The following is a 16,711-nucleotide window of genomic DNA, read 5'->3' as shown; positions in this document are numbered from 1 at the left end:
CCAGGGATCGAACCAGGGTCTCATGCCTTGCAGGCAGATCCTTTACCATCTGAGCTACCAGACAAGTCCTAATAGGATGGTAAGAATATAAAAAAATGGAGGACAAGTGTTGGTGAAGATGTGGGGTAATTGGAATCCTCATTCATTGTTGCTGAGAATGTAAAATGGCGCAACCACTGTGGAAAACAGCGTGGTATTTCCTCAGTAAATTAAACCTACAATTATCACATGATTCAGCCATCTCATGCCTAGGTATGCACAAAGACTTGAAAATATGTGTTCAAACAAAAAACTTCTACATGACTCTCTGTAGTGGCACTATCCACAATTGCCAAAAGTTGGATATTTGGGGAACAACTCAAGTATCCATTAACAGATGAATGAATAAATAAAATGAGGTATATCCATAACAAGGAATATTATTGGGTCATAAAAAGGAATGAAGCACTGATACATGCTACAACATGAATGAACTTTGAAAACATTATGCTAAATGAAAGGAACTGGATACAAAATGTCATATATTGTATAATTCCATGTATACGAAATGTGAAGAATGGGTAAATCCGTAGAGATAGATCCAGGAGCTGGAGGGTGGAGGAGAAAATGGAGAGTGACTGCTACTAGGTATAAAATTTCTTTTTTAGATGATGAAAATATCTTGGAACTAGTAGAAGTGTTGACTGCATAACGTTGTGAATGTACTCGATGCATGGACTCGAACACTTTATAATGGTCACAATGGTAAATTTTATGCTATGTGAATTTTGCCACAAGAAAAAAATGCTATTTTACCATACATTTCTTTTGTTAATCTGGACTTTTCATATAATAATATATTGTGAACATCCTTCCACAACATACAGTCATCATCTTGGAGGTCTTTAGAATCTTTAAGTGTTAAGTGTTCAAGCCACTGTTTATTTTTGTAAATGGCATTATGTTAGAAAATAATTTAGTTTGTCTCACTTTATAAGAATTCTCTTCATGCACCTTGATGACTTGAAATATCACTACCAATTACATATTGAGTTACTTTTAATCACAAAATTTTGAGTGTAGAAATTTTATTTTTTAGCAATAGATACACATACATTTATGTTGGTGTGGTTAAACACTTTTTATGCAACACATAGGGCTTCATAATGCTACAGACACTGATGTTTTTGGTCCTATTAACAGAGGTAGACCACTGAAAGGAAGAAGGTGATGACACTTCAGCTCCCCCAGGTAAACACTGGTTTCATCCTCACACCAGTCTTATGGATTGGAGAAATTAACTCACTTGCTCAAGGTCACTCGATTAATGAGTGGTGGAGTGAGGGTAAATTTTATGAGCTTGGCTTCAGTGGTCATGCCTAACCTTCTAAGGAAGTGAAGTGATTTTTACTGGGTGTCTCAGCCCCAGTTGTGTCATATTACCTGGAGAACCTGTGCAGGCTTACAAGATGAGACTCTTTGATGAGTGGTGTCTAAAATTTTAAATTTAATATTTTTGACAGGGAATTCATTCACTCGTGTAGGAAATAAGATGCTCAATGAAAAGTATTGGTCTCCCTATATCCTTTGTTGGATACCAGGCCAGAAGAGGGTGGGTCACTACTGGCTTGCGCTCAGTGGCTCCACCCACAGCCAAAGTCCACCCTCAGCAGGCAGGATCAGCTCCGGTTTCCTGAGTGACTCCTTGCCCAGCAGGATGCCGAAGCACAGCAGGGTGAGCGCCAGGACCACCCTCATCTCGGTCATGGCAAATGTCTGCCTGATGCAGTTCCTGTGGATGAGAGTGGGGGCTCTGACTGCACTATCATTCCGGCCTCATTGCACCTGCAATCTGGCCTGCAACCCCCATCCATGATGGCAGAGGTAGAGGCTAATTGTGCCTGCGATCCCTCCGTGGGCTTGAATATGAACCTGGCCCCCGCTCCGGTCCTGAACTCAGACCAGCAAACAGGGAAATGGGGCTCTCAGCACACAACACACCCTCTTTGGGCCCACCACCATTCCCAGACTCTTACTCATTACGTCCAGGGGAGTGGAAGGGGGAGAGCCAGAACTCTATCTTTGTTTTCCCCACTCCTCTGCCCCACAGTTATGCCAGGAATCTAAGTCCCAGATCCTCCCCACGCCCCCAATCCCTACTTCAGATGCCCACTACCCTGACCTGGGCCCTGAAAAGAAGGGACCAAAGGCCAGAGGCGACCTCCCCTTGGTGTTTTCTGGCATGAAGCAGAAGGGGTCATAGACCTGGGGACAAGACAAGACAAACAGGGCTACTGTGTGGGATCTCCCAGGCTGTCCATTCTTAGAGAGGCAGACATGTGTATAATGGAGGGAAGTGATGTCTGCTATGCAAGTCAGAACTCTTTGCCCTTCCTTGCATCCCCCAAGGGGAGAGGGGGCAGCACCTCAGGGTCTGGCCATATAGATGGGTTATGGTGGGTCCTGAAAATATTGATGAAACAGATAACACCTGTGGAAGAAGAGGGGCCAGTTAGGACTAAGTCCAACCTGCTGATGAGCCCCTCTTTCTCACCAAGAACCTCTTCCCCTAGTCATTATGGGCACCTTTGGGGATGACCCGGCCATCTGGAAGCACAATGTCCTGGGTACAGCAGCAGGAGATGACCATGACTGGGGGATGCAGCTGCAGACTCCTTGATGCACATGGTCAGGAAGAGCAACTGGGTAAGGTCATCCCTAAGGAAACCGTATGACATCCAGGGAGCAAAAACAGAGACCCTCAGACCCTCCAACTGCCCTATAAGATCCCCTCTGCCTATAACAAAATCACAGATGGATCAAATAGCTCCAAACTCATTATGTTGTATACATTAAATATGTGCAGCCTTTTCTTTGTGTATCACACTTTAAAAAAATTGTCCTTAAAAAGAAGGAAAAGTAGTGCCATAGAAGTACCAGACAAAAGTTACTCACATGTTTTTAGAAGCCTTTCTGAGGAAAACTACAAAAATCTAACAAAATATTTACAAAATTGTATAAAATCAAAACACTCTTTGTGGCAAGACTGCAAAATCAGAAGGCAAATGCATAAGAAACAAAAGAAGCAGATTCAATATTTACTCTTTTTTGTTATGGCACTGGAGATACTAGCTAATGCAATTAGACAGGGGAAAAAGAGTAATGCCATTTGAAATATGGGGGAAAATGTGTCATTTTTTGCACATAGTGATGTTATACTTAGAAAAGAAGAGAAATCACTGGAAAACTTTCATAAACATTGAGGGTAAGATCCAGTAATGGGGCTGAATTCTTTTTTTAAAAAATTTCTTTCTTTTTGTGTGGTGATTTAAATAGATGATTCAGTTAATAGTTCAAAGTTGGAACAATGCAAAACATTACCCCTATGGGCCAACAACACTCATTTCTCCTCACAGTTTGCCTAGTGTTATTTTTATGTATCTTCCTAGAGGCATTTTTAAAAAAACTTTTTATTTTGTATTGGGGTATAGCTGTGAACAATGTTGTGATAGTTTCAGGTGTACAGCAAAGAGGCTCAGCCATACATATTCATGCATCAATTCTCCCCCACATTCCCCTCCCATCCAGGCTGCCACATAACACTGAGGAGAGTTCCATGTGCTATACAGTAGATCCTTGTGTATTGTCCATTTTAAATATGGTAGTGTGTACATGTTCATCTTAAACTCCCTAACTATCCTTCTCCCCCATCCTTCCCCCTGGCAACCATAAGTTCATCCTTTAAGTCTGTGAGTCTGTTTTTGTTTTGTAATTAAATTCACTTGTATAATTTCTTTTTAGATTCCACATATAAAGGATGTCATATATTTCTCCTTCTGTTTGACTTACTTCACTCAGTATGACAATTTCTAGGTCCATCCATGTTGCTGGAAATGGCATTTTTTTACTCTTTTTAATGGCTGAGTAATACTCCATTGTATGTATCAAAGGTTTTGTTTCATTAAAAATTATATAGTAGCATAGTCTATACTATACCTACCGCTCTGTATTTATTTCATGTAATAGCATATCAATGTCTTATTGTACACCCGCTGGGATTTATGTCATGATACAGCCTTCTTACTGTGGAGCTGTAATATAACTTCCCATAGTTTCCTCTAGAGCCTTTCAGTTCAGTTCAGTTAAGTTCAGTCGCTCAGTCGTGTCCGACTCTCCATGACCCCATGAACTGCAGCATGCCAGGCCTTCCTGTCCATCACCAACTCTCAGAGTTCACCCAAACTCATGTCCATTGAGTCGGTGATGCCATCCAGCCATCTTATGCTCTGTCATCCCCTTCTCCTCCTGCCCCCAATCCCTCCCAGCATCAGGGTCTTTTCCAAAGAGTCAACTCTTTGCATGATGTGGCCATAGTATTGGAGTTTCAGCTTCAACATCAGTCCTTCCAATGAACATCCAGGACTGATCTCCTTTAGGACGGACTAGTTTGATCTCCTTGCAGTCCAAGGGACTCTCAAGAGTCTTCTCCAACACCACAGTTCAAAAGCATCAATTCTTCGGTGCTCTGCTTTCTTCACAGTCCAACTCTCACATCCATATATGACCACTGGAAAAACCATAGCCTTGACTAGACAGACCTTTGTTGGCAAACTAATATCTCTGCTTTTTAATACGCTATTTAGGTTGGTCATAACTTTCCTTCCAAGAAGTAAACGTCTTTTAATTTCATGGCTACAATCACCATCTGCAGTGATTTTGGAGCCCACCAAAATAGAGCCTTTAAGACTTCCTTATTATATATTTTAAATCTTTGATTTGTGTAGATGTTATTTTCTTGCCAGACATGAGAAGCAGGTTGAATTAACTTTTTCCCATGTAATTTCCCTGTTATTGCAAAAGTTTATATTATTATGATTATCTTTATTTCTCCTATTGATATGGGACTCCATATTTAGCAGTTACTAAGATCACTGAGCAAGAAATTGATATCCATAAATTATTAATTTTTCTATTAGAAAAAAATAGAAAAGATGATGATATAACATACATGGATTAAATTTAACAAGAAATGTGAATGTCTGTATTCAAAGTGAACTTGTAAATGTCTCTCAATCCAGATAGACTATATTATTCACCATAGCAATAAGAGTACCTAAGGGTTTATTTAGCAAAAGCTGCCCAAGATCCCTATGCTAGAATTGTAGACTCTATTAAAAGACCAAGTATTATTTTACTATCCAGAATTGGATATCTGCTTCACACTCTGGGACAGTGTACTAACATTATGAAGTAATCTATGCTCCACAGGTCAATCATATATCAACCCCCTCCTTTCCCCCTTTATCTCTCTGTCTCTCTCCCTCTCTGCCTCCATCTCTTCATTTTGACCAGCTACCTTGTTGACTTTACCTCAAATGCATCCACCTCTCTACTGATCAACTTTCAGGGTCTGAGATGAGGCACTATTTTCCTCTACTAAGGCACTTTTTTTACCCTCTACTTTGTCTGTCTTACTCTAAACTGAAGCTCTGTCCATGTATACAGGGAGTTTCTTGACTGTAGCTCTGCCCATTTATACAGGGCACTTCTTGACTATTCCTCCATGATACTAGGAGATCCTGGAAGGCAAAGGCCGGGTCTAGGTTCTTCCTGAGTCTCCAGGACACAGAATGGCTGAGAAGAATTGGAGATATCATAGAACTGAGAAGAGGGAAGAAGTGTGCCAGTGTTTGTTGAATGGGGACTGGATGGAGGAAGATGCAGGTATTCCTGGACAGGAACTCTTTAGTTCCTGAGAGTTCCATGTGAAACCTGGACTAAATAATATGAGGAATTAAGGAGAAGGATATGAAGAAACACTCAGGGAGTGGAGATGTTTGAAAACATGTAATTTTAGAGAGAAAAGTAAGAGAGTAGAGGGAAATTTCACTTACTGAATACGTGCTAAGTGCTATCATTTACCTTCACACATTGTCACTGATTATTTCAGAAATCCAGGTCTTTCTGTCTCAAAAGCCTGCAAACTTCCTCCTACTATACATGCTGTGTACCAGACCTTTTCTCTGGGTCTTCCCACTAAGAAATAATGACAAAGTCCACAAAAAGATTTTTTCTCTTCCCCAGCAAGAGAGCAGAGCCAGTGAGAGGGACTCAGAAAAATGCCACGAGGACTTGAATTCACCATTCAATCTCTTTAGGCTCACGGTCCTTCAGGAGCTCTTGCACCTCTTGCCAGCAATGCTCCTGATGTTCTGGGCACTTTGCAAGGTTGTACAGGATTCAGGAGAGGCCGCTGGCTATGGTGTCATGGCCTGAGGGGTAGCCAGACATGCTTGGGTCACTGGGCTACTTCAGCACCAGAAAGTGGACAGCACCCTAACAGAAAGGACCATGGGGAGGGTGGAGAGGCATGGGGGATGGTTCAGGGTCTACACACCTAGTCCCTGCAATGGAGGGACCCATGCTCCCCTCTGTAGTCCCACACTAGGACCCTCACTCTCAAACATGAATGTGTCAGCTTCAGCTCAGATATCTTCATCTGACAGACCTTTCCAATCTTCATCCTGGACAGAAAGCAAGATCCCCAGATTCACACTAGCTCTGAGGGCGCCTAAGCCTAAACTGAGATAATCTCTGAAACTGCATTATCCATCTAGACCTCCCATGCACTCTATCACCAGAGGCCCCATCCAGAGATCTCCTTGACCTCCTTGCCTCTTATGTCATCCATGGTAAAGAGAATCAAAGATTCATAGAAAATTTCATGTTTATACATGATGCAACCTAGGTTACAGGATGATTAAATGACAACTTGTCACGGAAGCTAGAATTTAAACATTGTCCCAAAGCCATTTGCTCACAGGCTAGGATAGTAAATCCAGAGATTTTTTAGTCCCCTGAAGATAAGGGATGGATTAGAAACCTGTAGAACCTATAAACTTTGCCTTCTCACTGATAAGGATTTCTTTAAGTTCCAGAACAGCCTCTCTCCCTCCCTTCCTCCTCCTTATTCCTCTCTCTCCATCTCTCTCTCCCCTTTCTCTATTTCCTTTCCCCTCACTCCCTATAGTGAAAGTGAATGTGAAAGTCTCTCAGTCGTGTCCAACTCTTTGTGACCCCATGGACTATACAGTCCATGGAATTCTCTAGGCCAGAATACTGGAGTGGGTAGCCTTTCCCTTCTCCAGGGGAACTTCCAAACCCAGGGATCGAACCCAGGTCTCCCGCATTGGAGGCAGATTCTTTACACAAGGGAAGCCCCTCACTGGCTAGGGTGAAGGGAAAGGAGAAGAAGGGAAGAAGGAGAAGATACATCAGCTGTCCTATATAAGTTCCAAGTTTCAAAATCCAGAGGTACCTGTTCTGTGATGCAACCATGGTTGTATGTACAGGTAAAAGCATCATGGTGCCCTCAAAGGAATTTGGGGATGGGGAACCAGAGCTACAACTCTACTCTGACTACTGTTTCTACTATGAGAAATAAATATGCTGCTCTGATCCAGGCTTCCTTCTGTGTGTGTGTGTGTGTGTACACACACCCATATATGTGTATATATATGTATGCATGCATGCTCAGTCACACAGTCATGTTCAACTCTTTGTGACCCCATGCACTGTAGCCCACCAGGCTCCTCTGTCCATGGGATTATCCTGGCAAGAATACTGGAGTGGGTTGCCATTTCCTCCTCCAGGGGATCTTCCTGACCCAGGGATTGAACCCACACCTCCTGCAGCTCCTGCATTGCAGGTGGATTCTTTACCACTGAGCCATGTGGGAAGACCATGTATGCATGTATGTGTACATGTATATATACAGTCTGCCTCTGTGGTAGATAACTTACTAGCTTGGGAGTAGAGTAAAATCTCAGACCTTCACAGCTTCAGACTTAGCACTCCCCTGCAGACCAGTTTCACATGGTCATGTCTAAAACTTATCCATGACCCATTTCTCCCTTCCTCAAACACCTCCTTTGGCTCCCCAGTACCCTATGCATCCCATCCAAGATCTCTGATCAGTTCAAAGTTCATTCTACTTCTTGAACTCAGATCCCACAGCAGCCTACCTTGGTCATCAAGAGCACATCAGTGAAGTCCAAAGTCTTGGTCTTCACCTTGACCTTGAGGAAGTCATCAATACTCTCACTGAGGAGGGGCCAGCACTGCTCCTGGATGACCACATCTGTGCAGCCATGCACAAGGGCAAGTCCTGCAGAAGCACCGCCCATCTGGGGTGAGGAAGCCCAGGAAGTCCATGTGCAGGAAGATCTGACAGTGCAGTTTAGCCACAAGTGCACTGAGCTCCAAGAAGGCAGCAATATATTCACTGGGCTTCCTGAAGGATGAGAGCATGAAGGGAAGCCACCACTTAAGACACCGGAAGCCCAGAAGCTGGGGGCTAGCTACCTCCCTTCAGGAAGCTGAGGCTCCAGAAACAGATGGTTCACAGATACAGTGTGGAGATGAGCCAGGATATGTAACTCTTCAGACTCTTCTTGACGCACATCCCATGTCCATGAGCTGACTCCATGCCCCAGGCACCTAGGGCACAGCTAAGACATCAGGCTTCTCTCCTTTCTTTCTTTCCTAGTATCTGTCTGCTTCTCCTTCCCCATACTGTCCACTCAGCTCAGACCTTATCCTCTCCCAGCTGGTCAATGAGGATAATGCCTTCCCTAGTCTCCTTACATCCAGTTGTCAACATCATCCAGTGTCTACATTGTGGTCAGTCTTCTCTCCAGTTAGATGTCCAAGCTCAGCTTTGACCTCAACCCTCATCTACTCATACATCTTCCACAGCTCCTAGGAAACCTCAGATTAGTTCATATCTTCTGTCTGGCTTCAGAATGTCCTTAAGACATTCCTTCCACCTCATACCCAAATTGTCCCCTTACTGTTGCACATACTTTGCTCATTCTAACCTGCTAGCATTTATTAAACAGTTCTGCCTACCTGTAAGGGTTGCTGTTTCTCTTTCCCTTTTTCCTGTCTTTCAATGTCCAGTTTGACCCATCTCCAGGAAGGCCTTTCTGATTGTCCACCTCAGTCTCGCTCATTTACTCCTTTGGGTCTAGGGCTCATCTTCCCAGGCCCTGGGCTGAGCATTCACTCCTGGTAATTACTGTCGAAACTGAAGACCCCTTTCTGCAGACTGTCCAGGGTCATGAGGCTGATGTGTTCAAACATGTCCAGACGGGTGTGGCCCTTTTTAATCAGGTGCTGTCACTTGGGCTGGACAGAGAAGGGGACATGGCTGAGGTTGGAAACTGCCTCCTCCCTAACCCCAAACACCCAGACCCTGCCTCCTGGTCCTAGGCACCAATCTTCACAGATGACCAGGCTTGAGCGGGAGTGGAAATTGTTACATTAAGCCATGAAGTCCCCAGCCTGGGAGTCAGGAGACCTGCTATTGATATAACTTTGGTTCCTCCCACTACATTTTGTGCACTGTTGGTCAGCTTACTGCATAAAGTAACTGCACAGCAAATGTCAGATCTCATCATCTTCATTGTTAGAAATTGTTGAGGGAAAGGTGCCCTATGTTGAGAGAGGTAGTCCTCCATGGTTCCTGTGTACCTTTGTACTTTCTTGCTTCATATGCCAAAAAAAAAAACCCCCCAAAAACTCTGATATTCTTTCAGTTCAGTTCAGTTCAGTCCCTCAGTCATGTCCAACTCTTTGCGACCCCATGAATCGCAGCACACCAGGCCTCCCTGTCCATCACCAACTCCTGGAGTTCACTCAGACTCATGTCCATCGAGCCAGTGATGCCAGCCAGCCATCTCATCCTCTGTCATCCCCTTTTCCTCCTGCCCCTAATCCCTCCCAGCATCAGAGTCTTTTCCAATGAGTCAACTCTTCGCATCAGGTGGCCAAAGTACTGGAGTTTCAGCTTTAGCATCAGTCCTTTCAAAGAAATCCCAGGGCTGATCTTCTTCAGAATGGACTGGTTGGATCTCCTTGCAGTCCAAGGGACTCTCAAGAGTCTTCTCCAATACACAGTTCAAAATCATCAATTCTTTGGCGCTCAGCTTTCTTCACAGTCCAACTCTCACATCCATACATGACCACAGGAAAAACCATAGCCTTGACTAGACAGACCTTTGTTGGCAAAGTAATGTCTCTGCTTTTCAATATGCTATCTAGGTTGGTCATTACTTTTATTCCAAGGAGTAAGCGTCTTTTAATTTCATTACCTGGGCCATTTTTCAGAGTTGTGTTTTTAGCAAACAACCTTGAGGAGTGAGGTAATGTCTCCTCCTCGACAGGTATTGGGGCAGTTGCTTCTAATTGCTATAAAAGTCACAGAATATCTTAACCTACCCCCCCCCCCCCAACCATAATACAATAGCAGGCATATACGTCAGCATACTACATGAGCAGGCATATATCAAAGCCCACCCGTGTCACCCTCATGAGATTTAGTGACTTGGAAGAAGAATGCAAACCAACAAGAAGCTCATGTTGTTGCCTTCCGAGGGTAATAAATTGCTCTTTGTCTCTCACCCAGGAGTTTCACGTCTCCTGGAAGAATCCATGAAACAGTAATAAGCTCTCTTGTCAGCTTGCAGGTATGGAAAAAATCCCAGACACTTCCCAAAAGCCTGACCTCCAGTTCTTCATTCCCACATATATATCTAAACCCTTTGCAGTGTAATTTTTCAGTAACTTCTCTTAGGAGGTGGGGGCCTCTTTCACTGTCCTTTGATTCTGAGCTGGTTCTGGACCTGTTTTGGCCAAAAGACTCGTGAAAATGATGAAGTGGTCATCCCAAATCTAGACCCCAAGGAGAATTGCAGCTTCCTTTCAGTCTATTGGAACCTTGCTTCTGCCGTGTGAACAAGCCTGAGATGCCTTGTAAAGGGAGAGAATCACATGAAAGGACATCCAGTTGTTTCAGCTGAGGTCATCCAAGATCCACCTGCAGTCAGCCAAGCCACAAAGATGAGAGAGGCCTGACCTCAGATCAGTAAGTCTTCCTATCTGACCTCCAGTGGGCCACCTGATCACCCCAGCTGATCACAGATACATGAGTGGCCCCACCCGTGTCCAGAAGAACCAGCCTGCTGCTGCTGCTGCTAAGTTACTTCAGTTGTGTCTGACTCTGTGCGACCCCATAAGACGGCAGCCCACCAGGTCCCCCCATCCCTGGGATCCTCCAGGCAAGAGTACTGGAGTGGGTTGCCATTGCCTTCTCCAGAAGAACCAGCCCACTGACTCACAAACTTGTCAATACTAAGCACTTATTGTTTCCAAGTGATTTGTTACTCTGGAATAATGACTACATGATATTCATCATTATCATCAGCCATGTCTCAAGATTTCAAGCCTTCTGTGAGGGAAACATAGAAACTAACACCTTCTGAGCACCTACTGTGTGCCAGGAACATTACTCCATTATATCATCTTGGCCACCCAAAAATGAGGGATCACATAATCCTCATTTTTCAATTGTGGAAACCAAGGCTCAGAAAGAAAGAGCCATGGCCCTAAAGCCACCCACAAGAGTCAGATTCCAGACAAGACATTGTTGAGTCCCTGTTATCCCCAAGACTCCAGCTGGAACCCTGGGTTCAAGAGACTCACATGCATGATGTCTGTGCTCTTGGTGAAAATCTTCATATAGGGCTTCAGGATGTTGAAGTGGAAGGCGGGTGTCAGCATGTGACAGTACCTGCTCCACTTGTCACCAGCACTCGGCAGGAGCCCATCCCTAGCAGAGACAGCCAAGGGAGTGGGCAAAGGAGGACCTTCTCCTGGGTCCCCAGGGTCATCCCCAAACCCCTTCACTCACAATTACTCATCCAGCCAGGGCTTCAGAGTGTTGTAGAAAAGCATGTCCTTTGGTGTGATGGCAGCTGACATGAATGAAGACAATCAAGGGCCAGAGAGAAGGGGAGGGGAGGGAATTTTGGTGCAGGTTGGAGGCTCCCAGCCAGGAATCTGCATTCCCCCTCCAAGCCCAGCATGGCAGGAATGGGGTTAAGAGCACAGGAAGCTAGAAGGAAGGGTAAAGGGAGGAGGGAGGACCAGACCAGGTTGCAAGACAGAATAAAGCAAAGGCAGAGCCCACAGATACCACCTATGAGCTTAGACACACCCCAACATGACACAATATGCCCCAACATGACTGGACATGGCTCCTAGATTGTCCTACATATTTGGCAGGAGTTTGGGTGAAAAGATTTTTAACCATATATATGGTGGTTATAGGACTCTAGACATTTCAAAACTCAGAACTGTACACCAAATAGAGCAAACTTTACTTTTTGTAAATTTTGTAAATTACATACAATTTTAAGAGAAGCTGAGGGTAACTAAGCATATATATTATTTACATAAATATACTGTGAAATGATGGGCTTCCAGGTGGCTCAGTGGGTAAAGAATCTGCTCACCAATGCAGGAGACTTGAGTTCAACCCCTGGGTTGGGAAGATGCCCAGGAGGAGGAAATGGCAACCTATTCTTGCCTGGAAAATCCCAGGGACAGAGGAGCCTGGTGGCTACAGTCCTTGGGGTTGGAAAGAATCTGACATGACTAAAGCGACTGAGCATGCATGCACACACTATGAAATGATATGTAAAAAGTATAGATGAAAAAACTGGGAAAAGAACATCATATGGAAGACCAATATATTTCACTGAGCATCTTATTTTCTACACAAGTGAATGAATTCCTTGTCAATAATATTGCATTAAAAATGTTAGGCACCACCCAGAAAAGAGTCTCATCTGATAAGCCTACAGGTGTTCTCCAGGTGACCTGATGCATGTGGAGCTGAGACACACCTTGAAAATCACTTCCTTGGGAGGTGAGGCATGACATTTGAAGCCAAGCTGACTGAACTTACCCTTCACTTACAAGGTCACCCATCAACTGAATGACCTTGAGCTAATGATTTAATCTCTCCAATCCATAAGATTGATGTGAGGTGAAATTGGTGTTTATCTGGGGGAGTTGAAGTGTCATTGCCTCCTGCCTTCCAGTGGTCTACTTCTTTAATAGGACCCAAAACATCAATGTCTGTGGAGTCACCAAGCCTGTCATGCTGTATGAAAAGTGCTTAAACACATCCACATCTTACATGAATATATGTGCAAAATGCTATAGAAATAAAATTTCTACACCAAAAGCTATGTGATTAACAGTAACTCAACTTACAATTGGTAATGATATGTCAAGCCATCAAAGTGCATAAAGAGAATTCATAAAAAGATCAAAAATAAAGAATGGCTTGAATATTTAACATTTAAAGATTTTTTAAAAATTTTATTTTATTTTTTAACTTTACAATATTGTATTGGTTTTGCCTGACTATATATTGTGGAAAGATGTTCATGATATATTAGTATATGAAAAATCCAGGTTACAAGAAAAATGGAAGATAAAATAACATTTTTGGTTGAGGTAAACATACATAAAATTCATACATTCACAAAATTCATAATATTCAGTTCAGTTTAGTTCAGTTCAGTCACTCAGTCATGTTCGACTCTTTGCGACTCCATGAATCGCAGCACACCAGGCCTCCCTGTCCATCACCAACTCCTGGAGTTCACTCACACTCATGTCCATCAAATCAGTGATGCCATCCAGCCATCTCATCCTGTGTCATCCATTCTCCTCCTGCCCCAAATCCCTCCCAGCATCAGGGTCTTTTCCAATGAGTCACCTCTTCACATGAGGTGGCCAAAGTATTGGAGCTTCAGCTTCAACATCAGTCCTTTCAATGAACACCCAGGGCTGATCTCCTTTAGGATGGACTGGTTGGATCTCCTTGCAGTCCAAGGGACTCTCAAGAGTCTTCTCCAACACCACAGTTCAAAGGGATCAATTCTTCAGTGCTCAGCTTTCTTCACAGTCCAACTCTCACATCCATACATGACCACTTGAAAAACCATAGCCATGATTAGATGGACCTTTGTTGGCAAAGTAATATCTCTGCTTTTTAATATGCTATCTAGGTTGGCCATAACTTTCCTTCCAAGGATTAAGCATCTTTTAATTTCATGGCTACAGTCACCATCTTCAGTGATTTTGGAGCCCCCCAAAATGAAGTCTGACACTGTTTCCCCATCTATTTGTCATGAAGTGATGGGACCAGAGGCCATGATCTTAGTTTTCTGAATGTTGAGATTTAAACCAACTTTTTCACTCTCCTCTTTGACTTTCATCAAGAGGCTTTTTAGTTCCTCTTCACTTTCTGCTATAAGGGTGGTGTCATCTGCATACCTGAGGTTATTGATATTTCTCCCGGCAATCTTGATTCCAGCTTGTGCTTCTTCCAGCCCAGCATTTCTCATGATGTCCTCTGCATATAAGTTAAATAAGCAGGGTGATGATATACAGCCTTGACATACTCCTTTTCCTATTTGGAACCAGTCTGTTGTTCCGTGTCCAGTTCTAACTGTTGCTTCCTGACCTGCATATAGGTTTCCCAAGAGGCAGGTCAGGTGGTCTGGTATTCCCATCTCTTTCAGAATTGTCCACAGTTTATTGTGATCCACACAGTCAAAGGCTTTGGCATAGTCAATAAAGCAGAAATAGATGTTTTTCTGGAACTCTCTTTCTTTTTCCTTGATCTAGCAGATGTTGGCAATTGGATCTCTGGTTCCTCTGCCTTTTCTAAAACCAGCTTGAACATCAGGAAGTTCACGGTTCACGTATTGCTGAAGCCTGGCTTGGAGAATTTTGAGCATTTCTTTACTAGTGTGTGAGATGAGTGCAACTGTGTGGTAGTTTGAGCATTCTATGGCATTGCCTTTCTTTGGGATTGGAATTAAAACTGACTTTTTCCAGTCCTGTGGCCACTGCTGAGTTTTCCAAATTTGCTGGCATATTGAGTGCAGCACTTTCACAGCATCATTTTTCAGGATTTGAAGTAGCTCCACTGGAATTCCATCACCTCCGTAGCTTTGTTCGTAGTGATGCTTTCTAAGGCCCACTTGACTTCACATTCCAGGATGTCTGGCTCTAGGTGAGTGATCACACCATCGTGATTATCTGGGTCATGAAGATATTTTTTGTACAATTCTTCTGTGTATTCATAACATTAAAAGTGTTCAAATCCATGCCTCTAGTACATTCACAGTGTTGTGCAACCATCACCTCTCCTCTATCTAGTTCCAAGGTATTTTTGTCATCTGAAAATGAGACCTGTACCCATTAGCAGTCATGCTGTGTTTCCTCCTCCAGCTCCTAGATCTATCTCTATGGATTTACCTATTCTGTACATTTCATATAAATGGAATCATATAATATGTGATCTTTTGTGTCCAACTCCTTTCACTTCGCCTGTTTTCAAAGTTTATTCATGTTGTAGTGTTTCATTCCTTTTTTAAAAACATTTTTTTGGGCCATGGCACGTGGCTTAGTTCCCCAACCAGGGATCAATCTCACACACTCTGCATTGGAAGCACAGAGTCTTAACCACTGGGCTGCCAAGGAAGTCTCTGCTTCATTTCTTTTTATGACTCAGTAATATTTCTTCTTATGGATATACCTCATTTTATTTATTCATTTTTCTTTTATTGGAAATTTGAATTGCTTCCCAAAGTTGAACTTTCAGCAACTGTGGATGGTGCCACTGTGAAGAGTTGTGTACAACATTTTGTTTAAACACCTGTTTTCAACTCTTTGAGGGTACATTCCTAGGTGTAGGATGGCAGGGTCAATTGGTAATTCTAGGTTTAATTTGAGGTCTTCCATGTAGCTTAGTCAGTAAAGAGTATGCCTGCAATGCAGGAGACCTGAGTTCAATCCCTGGGTCAGAAAGATCCCCTGGAGAAGGAAATTGCAACCCATTCCAGTATTCTCGCCTGGAGAATTCCATGGACAGAAGACCTTGGTGAGATACAGTCCATGGGGTCACAAAGAGTTGGACAAGAGGTTTAATTTACTGAGGAAAAACACCAGACAATTTTTCACAGTTACTGCATCATTTTACATTCTCAACAGCAATGTATGAAGATTCCAACGACCACATTCTCACCAACACTTGTTATTTTCCATTGTTTTATTTTCTTGTCATCCTAGTGAGTGTGACCTGATATCACATTGTTGCATTGATTTGCATTTCCCTAACAATTAATGATGTTGGGTATATTTTCACGTGCTTCTTAGTGCTGTGCCATGCTCAGTTGCTCAGTCATATCTGACTTTTTGAGACCCTCAGGGACTTAATCTGCCAGGCTCCTCCGTCCATGGGATTTTTCATGCAAGAATACTAGAGTGGGTTCCCACGCCCTCCTCCAGGGATCACACCTGTGTATCCTGCATTGGCAGGTGGATTCTTTACTGCTGAGCATTATTAAGAAGAAGTTTAAAAAAGAAGGAGATTATATGTAAATGTAATACATTTAGATACAAGGTAAAATTTTTACTGATATAAGGATTACATGTGCTGCAGTCCATGGGGTCACAAAGAGTTGGACACAACTGGACAACTGAACAGCAACAACAAGGATTACCTAGAATTTTAAATTTAGCAGATTATGTGAGATAATATGAATGGAGATTACTTTGATATGTTTAGATTATGGATATGATTTTTATTTGTTACTTTTTCTTATCTATAGTTTCTTCTATGACAGGGTATCATTTGTGGGAAAAGAAAAACATTTTAAAGAACTAAAGGAAAAGAAAAATACATGCAATTTTCAGCTTAGAATATATTAAATATTTACTTATATCATTTTACAAGATTTCTTTCTTATTTTGCAACCAAAGAATCTTCTAGCCCCTGAAAGGGTCTGAGACTGACTATCCCAGG

The 16,711-nt window shown here is 42.9% G+C and overlaps 1 pseudogene across 1 annotated transcript; it reads right to left on the bottom strand.

The window, feature by feature from the left end:
* Positions 1-121: 121 nt before the first annotated feature.
* On the bottom strand, positions 122-12,136 carry LOC147368222 (prostaglandin E2 omega-hydroxylase CYP4F21-like; annotated as a pseudogene). The gene is made up of 10 exons (XR_015166546.1): positions 11,738-12,136; positions 11,524-11,650; positions 9,047-9,168; positions 8,004-8,272; positions 6,437-6,503; positions 6,122-6,251; positions 2,566-2,697; positions 2,406-2,470; positions 2,162-2,244; positions 122-1,771 (listed from the first exon to the last, which is right to left on the bottom strand). The product of XR_015166546.1 is annotated as a prostaglandin E2 omega-hydroxylase CYP4F21-like (transcript).
* Positions 12,137-16,711: the final 4,575 nt, after the last annotated feature.

This window comes from Bos grunniens, chromosome 7 (genome assembly GCF_055505025.1).
Source record: "Bos grunniens cultivar Pamir isolate PY7600 chromosome 7, Bosgru_T2T1.0, whole genome shotgun sequence".
NCBI lineage: Eukaryota > Metazoa > Chordata > Mammalia > Artiodactyla > Bovidae > Bos > Bos grunniens.
This window is presented reverse-complemented; position numbering and strand designations above follow the sequence as displayed.